This window comes from Pseudopipra pipra, chromosome 10 (genome assembly GCF_036250125.1).
Source record: "Pseudopipra pipra isolate bDixPip1 chromosome 10, bDixPip1.hap1, whole genome shotgun sequence".
NCBI classification, from domain to species: Eukaryota; Metazoa; Chordata; class Aves; order Passeriformes; family Pipridae; genus Pseudopipra; species Pseudopipra pipra.
Window position 1 is genome coordinate 2,320,589 of NC_087558.1, and position 20,199 is coordinate 2,340,787.

Sequence of the window (20,199 nt, forward strand, 5' to 3'; positions counted from 1 at the left end):
GTAGAGGTTCCTGTTGCAGGGTTGTTTATTGAGTTCAGTTTTTATACATGATCTGTGTTTATGGGATTTTGAAGGACCATTGGACACCTGTTGTATCTGCTTGATTGCTCCATATTTCTGCATGAGATCTTAGGGAAAATTGGGGTGAAAAACAGGATTGTGAGGAAGAAAAGGGAGCCCTTCCCCCATCCCAAATTATTTCTAGTAGGTGTGGAAACTCTTGCTGTTATGTGAAAATGGCAGTGAAACAAAACCTCTCTAAATGTGCTTATTTTATCATAATGTTCTGGAATAAGCAAGGCTCCAGAAATTAAAAAATGTAAGAGTCTGATTAGTGAGTGTGGTATATTAGAATCTAAAGACACTCGGGGAAAAGAAAAAGATTTAACATGTCCAGGAGTTTATGGATAAGATATTAATATATACCTGATAATTTCCACAAATTACAGGGAGAGAGGAAGTAAATGTGATGCCTTTTTCTTGAGGTCTTGCATTTTAAACTACTTTACTAGAAACTAAAGCCAGAACGCTTCAAAATTAATGGTTTTGTGGGAAGGCAGGAAGAAAATCTGGGATGAGTCCCATTTCCCCCTCCTGTTTGAATTTGAGGAGTGTCTTTCCAGTTTCATTGTCCCAGGCCCTGGCTAAGGTATTTACAGGAACTTTTTGCACTAGAAATGATCTTTTTATGTGGCTCTGCTCCCTGAGCTCTGTTCTCTTACAAAAGATTTAGACCAGGAGTTACTAAATCATCGGCCTGACCTTTTTAAAACGAGTTTTGTGTATCCTGAGGGTCTGAAGGAATTATTTGATGCTGTTTCTGTCTCTGATCCCAATAGTGCGAGCCTTGCAAAACCCCATCTCCAACCAGCCCTGTCCCAATCGTGATGGAACATGAACCTCCATGAGATATTAGTTTATTTTCCTGTCAGTTTATCGGACAGGAAAGTCATCCAGGTTATCCAGAGGTGATTTGAAACCACAGGTAATCCTTTCTTTCCCTACCTTTCCCATCAGAAATGGGAATTGCTGCTGTTCAGCCCCAGCTCCTGACGACGGGAGCGATGAAACGCCGATGAAACCCAACGAGGTCTCCAGTGTCAGCTAAGAAACCCCAGCAGGAAAAACACAAATGGCTTCTTAGCTCTAAGCCAGGCTCACATTTTAAACCCTGAAGTGTTTACAAGGCCCATGGTGATGCTTTCGTGGAACCTGTTTAATGAATTAAAAATATTTATTAGAAAGGCCCCGGTGAGACGTTGCAATTAAAGAGGGAAATCTGATTTATAGGGATGATCTTTAGATTGGGAACGTGCTGAACTCTTGGAAAATGGGCTGGTGAGTGGGGCATTGCTAAGGAGCTTTTCATGCCTGGAGCTTTTGATCTGTTAGGGTAAGAAATGAAGGGAAATTTGGGAATGTGAAGAAATTTGGGGGGGGTTAATTGCAGTCATTGCTCTCCTTGGGCTTGCTGGGAGAGTGGAGACCAAGCCACAATAACACTGGTATCAGTTAAACTTGACTGTGGTTTGGATGGGGGTCCAGATATTGGAAAAAACATTTGAAAAGGGCCATCTCAGCCTTAAACACTGATATTTTTTTTTTTAATTTTTTTTTTTTTTATTTTGTGGGGGGGGCAAGGCAGCCAAGCAGGCAGGAGAGCTGAGGGAGGTGCAGCTGTGCCCCAGTGTCCAGCCTTTATTTTTCTGGTGGGATATCATAAAACCACAGAACACCCTGAGCTCCAAGGGATCACTGAGTCACCCCCTGGCCCTGCAAAGGACCATCCCAAAATCCCACCACATGCCTGAGATCTCCTGGAGCTCTGAGATCTGGAGCTCTGGCAGTGGTGCTGTGCCCACTGCCCTGGGGAGCCTGGTCAGTGCCCAACCACCCTCTAGGGGAAGAACCTTCTCCTGACATCCTAAACCTGCCGTGGCACAATCATGGAATCTTTGATTCAGGCACATATAAGGAGGAATTTGAGGGAAAATGAATTATTAATTTTTACTTTAATAATTTCAGCAGGTTTATTGTGGGACAAAGAGCAGAGTGTGCTGTGGCACGTTCTGTAAATGATGTATGGCAACGTTAAAGTCAAATACAACAATTAGTGTCCATAAATGTTGGAATTGCAGAATTCTGGCTGAACTCTGAGCTGTGTGGAGGCTTTGCAGAAATCATGTGTCATCTCCCAACCAGTTTCTCACGTTTTTCAGTAATAACATTTTTAATTCCTGCCTTATTGCAGGTGCCGTGGTTGTATCTGGAGGGTCTGTTCCGAGCACTGGGTTACTGGGAGTAAGAAATGAAAATTAAACAGTAAAATTTCAAAATTGCAGCAGAAGGCTTTGACATTCGATCTGCAGAGCTCTTCTGTATCTCCCAGACAAGCTATAAAACCCCTAGAAAAGGTTTCAAAAATTATGTGGGCAGACTTCCCTGGGAACAATTACTTTGCAAAGGGCTTTCTGTATGAAGAAGTACTTTGATGGGGAGAGTTTAATATACTTGTGCTATATTTTTATGGGGCTGACATGTGTGCTTAGCTGGAGTCAGAAAAGACAGACTTCTTAAAATATATATTTCATCTATAGAGAAGAGCAGTGTAAATGTGTCCCTGTGTTCACTCTCTGCATTTATAGTGTGCATTTCTGGGATTTGATGTAGCTGAAATACTTTGTTAGATCTTATATTAGTGGACTTATTCCCATTCAAAGTCAAGTGTCAGCTGCAATGACGTGAATTCAAGATAAAACCCAATCAGACTGTCCCTCTCCTTGAGTTCTTTTTCCATCTCTGTGTCATTATCAGCCCCTTTAAAAATCCTATTTTCCCCTGATGAGTGGAGTGATTTTAAACAATCCCAATTTACAGAAAGCCCAGAAAAAATGGCCAATATGTCCACAATAAGTATTGTCTATATTAATATTTATGACATCAACAGAACACTGGACATTAGGAATATCAAATATCCATTCTTATTCACTGCTCCAATTCAATCTTTCTGCCAGCCTGTGACTGTTGCCAGCTGGGGCAGAGGGAGAGGTTTTTTTCTCTGTTTTGGCTAAATGTGGTTTTCCTGCCTCCTCATGATCATTTTTCCTTCCCCATCCATGATTCCAGCAACTCAGCTTGCTGTTCCCACCCCTGCTCCATCCTGGGCTCCAAGGGCACCTCCTTGTCCATCCCCCAGCTCCCTTCACTTTGTTCTGAGTTTTTTTAGCTCAGGTTTCTCTGGCAGGTGGACACGATGCTTGCTGTCACTTGGAGGAAACGGAGCCTTGTTGTTGAATTTACAATCCAATTTTTTCAATTGGGATAGGAAATGAAATCAAGTGTTGGGCCAAATTCACTGGAGATCCTGCCCTGGGCTTGTCTCTGCTGAGCTGTGGCCTCTCCTGCATCTGTCAGCCTTCAGCAAACAGCTTTCCACTGTTTGGTTGTAAATCAAATGCAGCCTCTTGAACTCCCTTTGACAGGAGAAAGTGCCCAGCTCTGGAGGATAAATGGATAAACCCTGTGTTTGCAGAGAGGTGGCTGCTGCACTGATGGGCACCTGGCCCTGGTGCTGGGAGTGGTGTGGGCACAGGAGGGACCTGGGACCTGCACAGATGGACAGTGTTAATCCTGGGCTCTGCTTTAGCCCTGGTACCTGGTTTATTACTGCAGGATTTAGGGTTAGTGAGGCCTTGGCACATGTTGCCCAGAGTGGCACATTTCAGCAATAAACCCCAATTCATATTCCCAGTCTGGTTAAAGAAGGAGGTCAGGAGTTCTGAAATAATGCAGAAGAGGAGTTTTGGGGGGACACAGAAGGCAGAGGAGGCAGGAAAAGGGGTAAATCCAAGCACTTCTAAACAAGCAATGAAGAGAAGTAAAAATGTCTGAAGACAACAGAAAACAACCTTCCAACTCATTCTTATGGACTTGCCAGAGAAGCTGTGGCTGCCCCATCCCTGGAAGTGTCCAAGGCCAGGTTGGACGGGGCTTGGAGCAACCTGGGATGGTGGAAGGTGTCCCTGCCCATGGCAGGGGGTGGGACTGGATGATCTTTAAGGTCCCTTCCACCCAGACCATTCCAGGACCTGGGAGCTGCCCAGATGCACAGTGTTTATCCTGTGTAACCTCCTGTGGTCTGGTTTGGAAATGCAAGATTTTCTGGGTGCAACTCCCACACTCACATCTGTGAGCAGGAGCAAGCTCAGCCAAGCCCAGGTTCACTGGGGATTAATTTGTTGGACCTAATACAGACCCACAGCAGGGATAAAGCCTCTTTTTGGTGTTCTTTCCTTCATCTGTATGAAGGAATATCAGAATCCCAGGATGGTTCAGGTTGGAAGGGACTTGAAGCTCATCCAGTCCCCCCCCTGCCATAGGCAGGGACACCTTCCACTATCCCAGGTTGCTCCAAGCCCTGTCCAACCTGGCCTTGGACACTTGCAGGGATCCAGGGGCAGCCACAGCTTCTCTGGGTAAAACCTGTGCCAGGGCCTCCCCACCCTCACAGTAAACTAGAAACAGTGAACTGAGCTTCAAATCAAAGCCTGCTCTTATTTGAGGATCAGGCCCACTAAGCCAGACTTGGACATTACAGCAGGGCCCAGGGCTGTGTCTCATCCTGCTGGAACATTTGCTGCCTGTGCTCCAGGTGGGTTTGGTGTTGTCTCCTCACTTAGAAGTTTTTCTGTCAGAACTCCTCTCAGTTGCTCAGAACAGGAGTCGTGTTTGATATAAAAGTTTTCAAGACCATTGATATAAGTTTTCAAGAACATCTGTCATCTGTTCTTTGGTTACTGGCACAAAGATTTTGATTTTTTTTCCTTTTTTTTTTTTTTCATTTAACATGCTGTTCTTTGGGATTCTGATTAAGCACAAATTATCCTGCCATCAAATCGAGCCGTTTTAGTGCAAAATTAGTGCAAAAATAAAGCCCATTAGAAGGGAATGTTGCCACAGGGACTGATGAGTGGAAAATGGAGATATTGGACAGGCAGCCTGGGACTTTTTGGAGCTGGATAAATCCAGTTCTAGCATGTGGGGGGAGAAGCCAATCGTTATTTATTGCTGGCCTGGATTTATCTGTGGTGTTTTCATGTGAATTGGGCTTGAATACGTGTGGTTTTTTTAAAGAGCCCCGGGGGTGTTTGGGATGTGGAGAAAACAGGGAGGATGATCAAATTAAAAGTGAAGCTGTAACATAAAGTGAATAAATGTTAGGATTGGGTGACACACTCACAAAAAAGTGCTGGTAATTCATCAGGACATGATCCATACAGATGTTTTCCCCAGCTCTCCTGAGGAGCAGTTAGAGGATCCCTGGAGTGTGGTTCACTGCAGGCTGCCGAGTTTTCCTCTTTTATTTGGTCATTTATATTTACTGGATTGCTGAGTCTTTCTTCTTTTACAAGGCAGAGGAGATTCCCTTGTAGGGTACACAAAATACCTGGTTTGCAAAGGTGCCAAACGTGCCTGATGGATTCAGCTTTAATCAAAGCCAAATGTAGAGATTGGCTACAAGTTTTACTGATCAAAAGGGTTGTTAAGACTTAGAACAGCCCAGGGCAGGGGTGGATCTCCATCCCTGGAGGGATTTAAAAGCCCTGTGGATGTGGCACTTGGGGACATGGGTTAGTGGTGGCCTTGGCAGTGCTGGGGATGCTTGGACTCCGATCTTAGGGGGCTTTTCCCACCTCAGTGATCCCGTGATTCCATGACATGGACACCAAGACTTGCTGGCACTTCATCCTGCAGCACATGTTGCCTTTCCCTGGGCCAGCTGGCTGCTCCTCAGGGGGCCTTTCAGGATGAAACTTGCTGGGAGAAATAAATAATTATTATTATTGTGCAGCTATGGTGGTTGTGAATGTTTAATTTATACATTCCAGACTGTGGCCAAGCTCCATGCGAGGAACAAGATTTTTAAAAAAAAAAAGGAGTAATTATATTCTGTAATGGCTGGAATTGTTCTCTGCAGTCTTCTCTAAGTTTTAAAAGTGTCTTTTTTATAAGTTATATTTGTAAGTTTGTCGAGGATAAATCTGGATTGGTGAGAAATCTTGGAATAGGAGCTTAATGTGTCCTTTGGAAATGCATCAGGTCAAGTCTGATGGCCTTGAGCCTTCACAAAGAGGAGGCAACTCCGACCTGCACCTGAGTATTCCTGGGACTGGGACTTTTCCTACTTGACTTAATCATCATGGAAAAACTGTTTCTTTATTTATCTATTTGATTACAGAATAGTTTGCAGAGTGAAACTTTGGATGTAGATTTTTCCAGGTGATAGACATCAGAATAAATATCTGAAGGAGCGAAAACAAAACATATTTTGACTTAATTTTTCTGCCAAAACACCTCAAAACTGATCAGCTTGATGTGAATTTTGCTGCTTGAATTTGACACTGAGTGCTGTGTTTAATGACTGGTTTTGGGCTATAATGTGGAGAGAATGGAAGAATCTGTTGGGAAACTCAAACTACATTGCAAATCTTATCTAGATGGAATAAAATCATCCAACCTGACACAGCAGGAAATGCAGGGATATCACCTCAGGATGTGGGGTTGAACTGAGGGATTTCTCACTGTGGCATCTTGTTTGGAGTTGGTGGATTCAAGTGATAAGAAATTGCTCTGTGTTCCCTAAATAGCTGCATTTCCTATTCCTTCCTTTTGTTCTGCCCTGTTTTTAAGATCACAGGCTCTTCACAATATAGAAAACTAATAATAGCTGGGTTTTGGTCACATTTGTGTGGCCTCTCCCTCATAAAAAGTGGTGTAACTCGATTTTCTACCAGAACTATTTAACTCTCAATTGAAGACTGATCCTCTCTCTCTGAACTTCCCTTCTGGGGAGCAGCACAATCTGCTTCTCAAACAGGGGGGAAAAACTGCACAACAAAGCCTTATTTGATGCCAAACCCAGCAGGATGACATCGTGGATCACTTTAATAATTTTAATTTTGCGATGCTAACGCATCTTCTGTCTCTTCCTTGCTTTTTATGTGGTGGGAGAGTTGGAACTGAAGGGGAGCAGATATTAGAATTACAAGGGCAATCATGCTTCATAATCACCAGCCAGCAGAGGCCTTTATTTCAGCAATGAGAAGGAAATATTCAGGACAGTGGCATTAATTTTTTTTTTTTTTGCTTTGTTAGGTCCAAATTAACCAATTATAGTCATGGGATAAAGTGAAAATCCCAGCTGGAGCACAGAAGCTTTTGCTGCACCCCAGGTGATGATTTCTAAGCTCAGGGTAGGTTTCTTAAAGATATTTAGGCTCCTTGCATCTGAAAACACCTGGAATTGGGCACCTATTATGGATTTTCTGGTGTATTTGACTTGCAAGGATTTCTTGATCTACTTGAGTAGAAGAAAACTTGATGCAAATCCACCTGCTCTTAGTACAACAGAGATTTCTAAGGAAAGAAATACAGCTGTTTAAATCAGAATTCCCATCCAGTGATGGAACTGTTTTCTCAGGAGTGTGGGATTTGTTGGGTTTTGGCTTTTTTTTTTTTTTTCTCCCTGCTCAGCTTGGAACAAATGCAGATGGGGCAAAGTGTGGTTGTTTCTGCCAGGGGTCGTGTGGATCCTTCCCACGTGACACAACTGAAGAGCAAGGAGAGGCTGAAAATGGGACAGGGGAGGGATGAGGGGTGGCCTCGTGGCAGACTTTGTTCTCCCTGGTTTTAGGAGCCAGTTGCAAGATGGGATTATATTTTTTATATATAATTTTATATTTTATCTTGTGTCACTTGGAAACCAGTCTGGGAGGTGCGTTTTTATTTTTATTTCTTCTTTTACTTGAGTCGTGTTCTTGGACTGCTTGGATACCTTTTTTTTTTTCTCCCCTTCATTTATTTTTCTGGACTTGGTTCAAAAGGCATTTGCAGAACTTAATGAGACAATTTGCAATTTATCTTGGTGGGTTTTTTTTCTTTTTTTTTCCTTTTGGGGGTGATCCAAAACCATTTGAAGGGAATAGAATGGTCTTATTGACTCTGAAGAGCTCTGGGTGAGGCCCTAGATGAGAATTGTTGTTGGTCTATTGGCAATTAGGTGATGTCTCCATATGTGAAATGATAAAATCCAAGTATAAATGTTATAGCTCAGAGTGTTTTATTGCTGCTTTGCTGTTCTGTTTTCCAGCAGTTAAGCTGGCCTTGGATGTGGGTGGGGCAGAGCAGTGATTGGGCCCAGGAACCACTTTAAAAACCACTTTAAAATAATCAGAGATGACTGGGAAGATAAAAACTGGTCCCCTCCAAAAAAAAAAAAAAAAAATAAAAAGGGAAGATAAAATCCAGATTTATTATTCCAACAGGGATATTTGGCAAGGCTCCTTTTCAGTCATTCTGGGTCATAAGGAAGTTGAATCCACAGGTACAGATGGAGTTAGTCCTGCCTTGGGACTGGAGGTGGCCTGGGTGACCTCTTGGTAAGTCTTCCAGCTCCATTTTGGGGGCTGTTGATTGAGGCTTTTTTGGCCCCTACAGAGTGAAAACTCCTAAAGGCACGTTAATTCTGCATTAGGATACTGTTGTGATGCCAGAGGAGAGGGGGCATTTAAATGTGAGGGAAGCAAGTGAGATAAAAGAAGAGCTGAGAGGAGAATAAGAATTGGTAAACAAGGCTCAGTGTCACCCCTGGAATTTGCTGCCTGCTGAAGGTGAGGAGGGAAATGTGGATTTGTGGCTGTGTCAATATTAACATTCCCATTTTTTATCTAAACAAAGTAATTGAGATGTGGGGATCTTATGTCTACACTTGGGCTTCTTTAATTATAGAATCCCAGACTGATTTGGCTTGGGAAGGACCTTGGAGATCTCATTCCACCCCCACCTTCCACAAGACCAAAGCTTCATCCAACCTGCTCTTCAAATGCAGCCTGTCCAAATTTCCAGTCAGAACAGAAAGATCTAGAGCTCTGTCCTTTCAAAGTCAGCCTTGTCCAGAAGATCCTTTTATCTCAGAAGTATTATTATTTAAGGAATTTAAAAAAAAGTGATCAAGAAGGCCTGAATATCCCTTTATCTTTTTTTTTTTTTCTTAGACTACCAGCAAAGATAATGGTAAATAATCATGTTTTTTAAAAAAAGTCCAGTAGAATGAAGCCACCAAGTTTCCAGAAGGTATTAATCCTGACAGGGGCTGGGCAACCACGAGGAACAATCTTCAGAAGCCTCTGTGTTGTTTTATTTCTGTTTAACTGAGTCATAAGGTGACAGTTGATCTTTTATTAATGGCAACTTGAGCTAATCTCTTAATTTTTTTTTTTTTAATTTAGAAAAATGGAATTTATTCCCTTCCAACTCAGAATATTCTGTATAACTCTGTAACTTTATTTTGGGATGAATCCATGGCAGCTTGGTTATCTTTCACTTAATAAGTGCAAACCTTAAGTTTCTCAGAAACACAAGGAAATCACTCTCCTGATTTAGTTGTTGTTTTTTTTTTCTTCTCCCAAAGCAGCATCCAGTTGCTGACTAATATCTGGCTCTGCTTCAGATTGCTTTGGTGGGAAGTGTGAATTCCTCATGGCACCTCGGGGGGGATGGTTAATGGCTTTATCAGATAATTACAGTGCTGGAAACAATGTGTGATGTGTGTTGTGTGTGGGGATTTGGGATGCACCCCCATCTCCCAGGGCTCTCAGCATTTATATCTTCTCTTCTCTCATCATTTCAAACAGCAAAAGATGAGCTGGAACAGATGGTTCTGCCTTGTCCCTTTTGTCCCAGACCAAATCCCAGACCTGCTTGTCGTTCCCTGTCATTCTAAGGGAAGCTCTGTGCTACGAGTTCTAGTTGCCTCTTCTCCAACACTTAGGAAAGGTCATAGATGCCTTTTCCAGGGACATTTTATGGGATAAGAGACTCCTCTGCCTCTTCCAGGGACGTTTTACGGGATAAGAGACTCCTCTGCCTCTTCCAGGGACGTTTTACGGGATAAGAGACTCCTCTGCCTCTTCCAGGGACATTTTGTGGGATAAGAGACTCCTCTGCCTCTTCCAGGGACGTTTTGTGGGATAAGGGACTCCTCTACCTCTTCCAGGGATGTTTTACAGGATGACTCCTTTGCCACTTCCAGGGACATTTTACAGGTTAAAGGACTCATCTGCCTCTTCCAGGGATGTTTTATGGGATAAGGGACTCCTCTGCCCCCTCCAGGGAGGGAATTCAGAGTGGTGGATGGCACAGCTGCACCCAGGGAAGGCTTTGGGGTAACCTGCACCCTTGGTGGTGGATAAACGGTCATGATCCTCTTTGTCCAACCATCCAAGTGAAGATTTTGTCACTTGGGCTCGGGGTGTGAAAGGCAGGGCGGATGAGCAGCCCCAGGGACAGTGTGTCATTCCTGGCTGGTCGAGGGAAGGCTGAGTCACAGTTCCTAAAAAAGCCAGCAGTTCATATTAACAACAAGCAGGGTCATGAGCAGCAGGGAAGAAATCGAGTCTGAGGAGGACTCATGTTGTCTCTTAACCCCTCAGGGCTGGTAACAGAGATCATTACAAGATTAACTGCTCTTTATTCCAGTGCCTTGATATCCAGCCTTAAATTTAATGTTCAGCCGAAGTGGAACCTTCAGTCTCTGAGGACTGGACAACTTCCCTCACAGGAAGCAGGAAGAAGGGGACAAGGACCTTTATCCATCCTCTGCAGCCACTCCTTGCTCTGTGTGACCCTTCCAAGGCACTGAGGCAGTTGTGAGGGTTTTGTGCCCTTAAACCCAGCTTCTAAGGCAGGTTCTTGTGTGCTGTGCTTCGTGTCCTGTTCCTTATTTTGGCCAGATCAAACATATCTGAGAACAGAAAGTGATACTAATGGAGTGTTTGTGCACTTAGAAATACAAACTGATATATTTGCAGAGCCGGGAGATTGAGTAAAACTTGGATGAGAGAGATATAAAATTCTCTTCCATCATCAAAGTAGCAGCATCAAGCCATGACCTCTCTGTGTTCAGACACACCATGAGCCAGAAGCAGAATTTAAATGTGACTGGCCTCCTTGTTAGCTTAAAAAAAAACAAGAAAAAAATTCCTTTTCCCAGCTTTCCAGACTCGCTGCACCCAACCCTGTGCTGAAACATGGAGGCAGCAATTGCCTTCCAGTGATTTTTGCCTTTCACCTCCCAGTTTTACCAGTGTGCAGGACCCCAGTGCCTTTTGAGATGCACCCAAAGGGATGTCCTTCCTTGTAAACCCTCCTCAGTGCCAACATCATCCCCCTGAACCTGCACCAGGACACTTTCTCCGGAGAAATATTTCAGATTTCATCCGGAGATAATCAGGACATCTGCAGAGAGTTGGTGTCAAGCCACTGAGAGATGTGATTTAAAACTAGGAACTGCTTTTTTTTCTGGTAGCAGCTGAGTTTTACCTTCTTGGCAGACTCTCCCAGGACTTTGTGTGGCCTCTCTGCTGGGAGTTTCAAGTGTCAATTGTCTCTAAACCTGCACTTGAACACGTCCCTTGACGTGGACATGATGAGCCACACACTGTCCCATCACTGTCTGAACATTTCACATCAGGTTACTCAGACCATGAGCTTTACAGAGGACAAAAGACAAGGTTTTCATGGTGTAGACAGTAATTTCCTACTAAATGTATGATTGATTTTAGTAAAGTCAGGCTTTATTGTTTATATAACAGCCAAGCTTGGAAAAATGAAAAAATTCTGATATTTTTACACCTTCCACGAAGTTACTTCATGAATTCAGGTGAGGGGTTTTACTGCAGCACAAAACATGGCTGTGCAATGATTATAATGCAAGATAAATATTCCCAAGCTGTTTGCATATGAGGAAGTTTGGAAATCATTTGTTCTCATATGATATCATTTTCTTAGACCTGGATCCTTCCTGTTCATTAGTCACATTTTTACGTATGTATAAAAATGCATCTAAAAAATAATGAGGCTCTCTGATCTTTCAGTCAATCCTCGCAGCTGTATAATGATTTAATTTAATTTTTTGATCCATCCAACTAGACTTAACAGCTAATTTCTGCTCTGAAAGCATCCTGAAGCATTAACTAAAGTCCTCCTGCTCTCCTGCAAGCTCATCAGAAACGAAGGTGGCCCACACCACCCTTCCTGTGCGTGAAGCACCTCAAGGTGAGGGTTTTTCTTTCTTTAAGGAATATCTTTGTTTAGGTCTCTGTCCTACCCCAAAACGTTCCGTGAAGTTAAGTGTTTTTATAAAACCCGGGAGATAAATCAAATTTGGAATGGCAGTGACTGCTGTGACCTTTCATTCTGGATGGTTCAACTTCCAGTCTTGGTGTTTTAAAAAGCTCGGAGTTATTTTCCTTGGCGGAGGACGAGTCGCGCGTCGTCAAATATCGAATATGTTTGCTGCTTATGCAAAAGAGTCCTTTAGCCCAGCGAGATGGAGGAGATTAAAGCAAGCAGGGCTGCATCCCTAAATTTAATTGTTTTCCTGGGAGATGCCGTGCAGCCTGGCTGGAGATTGACACCGTGTCAAATCCGCTTCTCTAAAATTGCACTCAAACGAGTCGCCCTCTAAATACGTCCCCGGAAAACGGCGGCGGCTGATGAAATTAGGGAATTAAATTTCTGAGAAAGCATTATCCGAGCACGAGGAAGCCCTTTCAGGGCTGTATCCGTGTGTTTGAACATTAAATTAAGCCGTCTCCTCCTCCCCAGAGCTCCGGGAAGAGCCGGCGGTGTGTCTTCTGCTCCCTCTGGAGGGAGCTGCATTCTCTCTGCCTGTTTGCTCTCCTCTCCATCACCCAGCTCGTGGGAAAAAGAGGATCAACAGCAAATTGACAAATCAGGGAGGACATTGTTTACTCAGGTAGAATTAGAGCTGTGTCACAGGTCTAGAAATACACTCCTGGAAAGGTGGTGGCTTGGGGGCAGCCACTGCCCGATGGCGTTAACGGGGAGGGGAGTCGATGATGGCTTGGAGTCAACAGCCAATAAATCCTTCTGGGCTCAGCACAGCCTTGTTTTACCCTCAGTCCTTATCAGCCTGGACACCACGAGGAGATGTGCTGCCTGTGTGAGTATCAGATAGAGATTAAACACCACGGTTCCCTTATCGACTCCAGCGCTGAGCTCCAGCCGCCAAAACCTCCATCCTCACACCACCCGGCAGGGCAAGCCCAGCACTGCAGTTTAATACATAAACCAGGTTTAAAAAATGTAATAAAATGTTAGAACTCCTTGAAAATGCTCCTTTTTCCCTGCCCTGTCTCCCGGTGTGGAGGAGATCACGTGAAAATCTCAGTTTAAGCAATAAATGAAAATATGTGTGTCAGGGCTGGCAAAACCAGGAATTGGGGCTTCTCAAAGCTTTAGAAGTAGAAAGGAAATATTTTTTTTTCCCTTGTTATTGCTGGTTGGTTGATTAAACTTTCTGAAGCTTGGTAAGTGTACAAAAATGGACATGTTAAGTTCTTGCTGTCGGCTCATTGAAATGTGCAGTATCCAAAAATACAGATTGGGAAATGCTCCTAATAGATAATAATCAGCTGTAACAGACTGGGAGGGGTCCTAATTTTGGGCATTGGTGTTTGTGTGGGAATGATTTCTAAGTGTAACAATATCTTGGAGAAGCCATTTGAACATATTTCTCCAGCTAGGGGACACTTCTTATTTTTTATCTTTTTTTTTTTTTTTTTTTTCTCTCTCACTACTCTCTTTGCTGAAAAACTTGACTTAGATTTGGGGTTTTCGAGCCTGGAAAACATAGGAAGACCATAATAGGATTTCATTTTTCCACGTGAGAGACTTGCTGTGTCTCAGCAGCTTGTTTGGGATGCAATTTAATTTATTCCTACCAAAGTATCTGATAGTTGGTGGATATAAACTAGTCGTGTGCCCTTCAGAACACATGTCCAAAGGGCATTTCTGAGGAGCATTTCTTTCCTGCAAGTGCTGCCAATTAGCTTTAGGATCAAGGAAATGAGTGACAACCTGGAGAATGTTGTGTCTGAGGCAGATCTGGCTGTGCTTTAAACAAAATGCAAAGAGGCAGTAATTAAAATTGAGCAGCAAAAAGTGGAACTGGCTTGATGTGGTGCTGTCAGTGAAACCCAAAGCTCAGGAGTTAAGGGTGGCTTTTGACAGGATTTTCATCAAGTGGAATGTTCATGGACAACAGATTTTCATTTCTCAGTGATTGCCCAAAACCAATTCACAGAAATGAGATATTGATGGTCTAAAATAAATACACAGGTAACCTAAAAGACATTTTTATTGATGAAACCCAATTTTTTTCTATTTTTACAGTTAGAGAAGAACTGTATTTTTGACCAATATAAATTACTGAAGTCAGTGATACTGTGCTGGAGAGATGCACTTCCCTTCTATGGGAGAGTTGGAGCTCTTGACCAAGAATCCTAAAAATAAAATGAAGTTTTCAGACCTCTAAGGTTTCCAAAGGATACTTTAGGCTCTAGTTTAATGCTCTGTAGGTGTTGGTGGTGGCCTTGCTGCCAAAAGTCACCCAAATATGTCAAAGCTTGAGAAAGCTCCTGTTCCCAGGAGGTGAGATCAGGTGGGATCCTCTCACCTGCTCCCCAAAATGGTCCTTTTTGTCTTATTTTTTTTTTGCAAGATACACTGAAAAATCGTGTAAAAAGTGGATTTCAGAGCAGCTGCTGAAGGTTGAGTGTCCTAAACAGGTTTGGTGTTCCCTCAGCACTCACACAATTCCCTCAGACACAATGAGAGTTTGTGTGGAGAAAAACCTGCTGCTTTTAATTGCTCTAAAAAGGATTTTATTTCATCCATTAAGATGAAAAATCTCCCGTAACAGCAGCATATAAAAATGGTTTTATGCTTCTCTTTTGAGCTTTCCCTTAAACTATGGTGCTAAAAACCCCATAAAGGGGTGCTACAAACCCCACGTTTTTTGGTGGAAGATATTTAATCTTGCACAGAGTAAGAACTGAAAAAAACAACCCCATATTTCTTTAAATAGATTACTATTGTTTTAATTAAAATTATTTAGGCTTGAAATGTTCTGTTACAAACAGAGGGAAGTTTGTTATTTTAACTATTTCAATAACCTGGGAAAAAAATTGTGATTCAAGTGGCTAATATGGTGCTTCATTCCATATTAGCTGATGGTTCTTACCATGAAGAGTGAGTTCTCTCTTAGCAAAATGCCTTTTCTCTTCTGCTGGGCAATTTAAAATTAAAGGTTGACAGGCCATGCTAATGAAATAAAGCAATAAACATTTTCTGACAGGTGCAAAATACAGCCCTTGCTCGATAAGATGATATTGGGGGAAAATTTTGCTTGGTAAATCTAATTTGCGTCAGTTCAATATTGGCTCGAGCATCTCGTTCTAATTTATTGAAAGCACCAGCAAAAGGCTCTCTCACTGTTTGTTAAGCACAAAGCAGGCAAGCTGTAAGGAGGAACTTCATGAAATTTTAATTTTCTGAGTCCAAAAAAAAAAAAAAATAAATAAAAAGACGATCCAGGTAAGAAAAGCAGTGTTGTCACTCCTTTTATCAATGTGGGAAGATGTTGCGTTTAGGAGGCTTCAGCTCCTCTCCAGGTGGCTGAAACTGCAACCTCAGAGGGTGAAAACATTTCATTTACTGTAAGATAAGTGGAAAACTCTCTGAAATAAAATAATTTGATGGACGTTTTTTTAGCTCTTGCTCATTTTTGCTGTGTTTTCACTCTTTTTAGTGAAAACATGCTGATATTCCAGCCCATTTCCAGGCCACTCTTGCAGAGATTTTTGTGGATTGACAGTGAAATGCTGAAAAGTTGGAATGAGGTGACCTTTAAAGTCCCTTCCAACCCAAACCATCCTTGGATTCCATGATCCTCCAGGCCAGTGTTTGTCTCCACCAGTTTCCCCAGTGAAGCTGTTTGAGACTGGGATGAACTTCCCTCTATTTTTTTTAATATTGGAGTTAATTTAAATTCCTGCATTTCCACTTGGGCCAGGTCAGCAAATGAGCACATCATACATTTTAAATGTACATTTAATTCCGTGATTTTAATGGACCTCACTTCTCCTAAGGGTGGTCTTTGCTCACTGTTTTATTTATATTTATGAATTTCTGATTGAATTTCTTGAATTTATACATTTATGATTGAATCCCAACTATCACAGCTTTGTTGTGTTTCCCATTGTGGTTTATTTTTGAGGGGAATGTGTAATGAACATGAGTGAAAACCAAAACCAATCCTTTCTCCCAAGGCCTTGGCTCTTGGATTTCAGAAAAAAGGTGATAGTTGGTGGTCAGAGATCTTTAGTCTCTTTTTGGGGGGGTTGGAAATACTGCAAGCATTTTTACTTTGCCCTCTGACTTGTAGAAATTTTAATGTTTTACGTTCTTTACGAACGCTCAGCTCGCGATTTAATTGGGATAAATAAATATAGATTAATCTGGCTGCTAATTAAAGATGGTTAACAAGATACTGGGTTTATTATGTGCTGTCCCCTGTGTTTTCTAATAATTCCTTATTGCCTAGTGCACAAAGCTGAAAGATTTTGGGAATTTGCTTAATTGATGACAGTGCTTAAATGATGACATGATCTCCAGCCGTGGTGCTGACTCAGCAGAATTTGGGGTGTGAATCCTCCAGCTTTGCTGCTTGAAGGCTGAAGGATTTTCCAGGTTTAAATCAAACCCATATTACTGGAATCAACAGGGTTATATCTAATTAAAAAAGAGGTTTTTTTGAGATTAAGGGTTTAAATTCCCTTTGCACTGCAGCAGGTGAGAGCTGAGGGCGAGGATGGATCATTAACACTGAGGGACAACGAGTCCTAAAACTGCAAAACTGGGCCTCAAACCCACTTTTACCTCCAGCTGCCCCCAAAATTTGCTCTGAAGGGGTTGAAGAGATGCAGCCTGAAACCTCAGCACTGTTGCCAGGCTGGGGATTGTCTGCCTGGCAAAGTTATGTGGAAAGATCTAAAATCCATGTAGGTTATTAAGCAATACTTCTGTTATGGCTTTTGGGTATTGGTTCTATTTACTTCTTGAACAATTTTTGGGTTTATTTTTATTTTTTTTCCCCCCCTTGAAATAAGTGTAAAGGGAATATTTCTCAATTTTATATGTGGCAAGCTCAACCAACCCCATAAAAACCTCTCCAAAAAGGAGACAAATCCATATGGCATATTTATAGTCAATTATTTTTCTGATTCTCCCTTTCTTCAACTCACAAGTTTTATGGGAGCTTCAGCTTTATCCATTTTACACTCCAGCAAGCTTTGCAAATAAATACTGATGGTTAAGAAGAGTTACTGATCTATTCTTAAGCCCAGCTTGATAGCAGCTGTAGTGCTGGTGCTGTCTGGATCACATTGATCTAGGCTGAATTAGAAGCTCATTCCTTGTGGGCTGCTCATTTGTACCTTTTAAACACATAGTTATAAAACAGCCTCAACTTTAGCAGGTGTAAAAATAAAAATTGGCTGTATTTGTCAAGCTTGCTGGGACTTTCCTGTTAAAAATGGAGCCTGTGCTCAGTTGAACCTCACAGAGCTGCAACTGCAGTCACGAAATACAGACCAGACAAAACTCACAGGAGGCTATTTTGGGAAATGTTTTGCTTATTAAATTTCTGCAGGATGGGGAAAGATTCTTCTCATCTTCTGCCAAAAAAAATCCCTCTTGTTATTATGCAGGTTTTGCACTACAGAGGCGACCAGAACTGCAGAGTTTTATTTCCATGTGCTCCAGTCTTATCAGCAAATAAAACTCTCTTGCTCTTTGGAATTCTCATTTCCAGCTGTATCCCTGTGATCTTTGGGTTAACTGGCATGGAGGCTTCATCCTCAGCAATTTTTTGACCCCAAATTGTGTAGCTTGAATAGCATCTATGAGTGTTTCTGGTAGGAATCATTCCTAGCAGCAGAATATCTGCATGGAAGCTTGTTCTGTTTTAGTCCAGGGATTCAGGACAATGATTGTGGGTGAGTGTGATAAGGTGAGGATTAATATGTTGGTCTTTTTTTTCTACCCTGGTTAACTCTATATTGTGTTTAGTACTTAAAATTCTTTGCACGGCTTCTGCACTTTTTGTTTTTCAGGATGCCTTTCAATTAAAACAATGTGTTTTCCATCCCTGGAAGTGTCCAAGGGCAGGTTGGATGGAAGTTGGAGCAACCTGGTCTAGTGGGAGGTGTCCCTGCCCCTGGCAGGGGATGGAAGGAGATGATCTTTATTTTATTAGTTATTTTTTAATGTGCTGTTGATAATTAATGGTTAATTGGTGATTAATGGAATAGTGAAGTAGAACTCATTCTCCTCATTCAGGAGTTGATTGAACACAGGAATCTTAAGGACCAGGAATGTTTCTGGGTTTCTCAGTTTGGTCTGGGACTCTGGGCCACCTTCTCATGAAAATCTATGAAAAAAAATCACTGATTGGCCTTGAAATCTTTTCTCCAGAGGTTGAAGATGCCTTGGGAGGGGGAGACAGTTCTAATCCAAGTGTTTTGTGCCCCAGCCCCCCTGAATTGCCGTGTTCAATCACAAGGTGGCAGTTCTGTCTCACAGATAACTTCTATAACTCTCTTTTGCTTTTGGTCCAGCTCCCAAAAATGCCAGTCTGTGCCTCCTGGCTCCATCCACCTTTCTTTTTCCTATGAATAAACATTCTTTACATCCCTGAAAGAGGACCTCTTAACACAGCTACAGGTTTAATTCAGTGAATATACACAGACTATAAAGACCAGGGAGGTTGTGAAGCCTCATTTTCTTTTCACACTGTGAACTTTCATTGAAACGATTTAGGTCAGGGAGTGGCTAAAATTGCTGCTATTGGTATTTTTAAATGTTGGTTGGGGATGGATTTATCTTGTTTGAATTTTTTTATTTCTTTTATCATCTTTATTCCAAGGTGATCACCTGCTTCCTGCACAGTCTGTGTGAATGATAAAGCTGTGAACTGCTTCAGTGAAGTTGGTGTATTCAAATAATTATATAATTTTATTTGCTGTAAGGTTTTAACAGCATCTGAGCACAGGTGTAGAATAACTTCTGGAATGAACTTTCACACTTTTCCAGGAATCACGAGCAGGGATAACCACCTGCTGCTGCAGGAGCTGCTCTGGGGAGCGTTTGCTCCTCTTCCCAATCCTTTAGGAGCTGCATATTTTGTGATAGCTGTGGTCCTTTTTGGCTTGTCTGTGGGTTCATTTACTTAATTTCTCACTCAAATCAGTTTGCTCTGGTTTTTCAGAATAGATTTTCTCTTGGAGTTGTTCTCTAGGACTGAACTTTGAGAGCAAGAGTCATTACTCCAAGGTTTTGTATGAATGATAAGCTGTGAACTGCTGGAGTTAAGTTGGTGTATTCAAATAATTGTATCATTTTATTTGCTCCAAGATTTTAACAGGATCTGAGTACAGGTGTAGAGTAACTTCTGAAATGAACTTTCACACTTTTTCAGGAATCAGGAGCAGGGATAACCACCTGCTACTGCAGGAGCTGCTCTGGGGAGTGTTTGCTCCCCTTCCCAATCCTTTAGGAGCTGAAAACCTCGTGATAATTGCGTGATCCCTTCTGGCTTTTCCTATCTGTGGGTTAATTTGCTTCATTTCTCACACCAATCACTTTGCTGTGTTTTTTTTTTAATAGATTTTCCTTTGGAATTGTCTTCTAGGACTGAGCTTTAAGTGCTAGTGAGCCACCTTGGGTCGTGTGGTCTCTTGTATCCCTCAGGATTTTCCTGCTTGGCCCAGCTGGGAGGCACTGGTGGTGCTGGTGCCCTCAGGTTCCTTTGGATGCTTCCAAAACCAAACATCAGAGGCCTGAACCTCGTATTTGCTCCTAAGCACAGCTGTAAAGTCATGTCTGTGGTTTCTCTGTGCCTCTGGGGTGCAGGGGCTGCCATGTCTCTGATTTGTCAGCTCTGCTCCCTCTGCTAAATCCAAGGAATTGACATTTCAATTGGTTTAGGGCTTGGTTAAGTTCAATTTTCCCTGGTGATGTCAAGATCAACATTTGATTACATCATGAGGAATGAAGGATCCAGACAGTGAAGTGAGCAGGTTTGTTTGTTCTCCTGGAGAATTTCCATGTATTGCTTTTCCTTCTCTGTCTAAAATCCTGTCCTAGAGTGGATCTGCACCTAAAAGGCTCCAAATTGCTTCAGTAGACCGAGGTACTTTAGCCCAGTTTAAAGGAGATTTGCTTAAAGAATTTATTTGATCTGTTCTTTACTTTTGAAAGATGACTTATAAAACT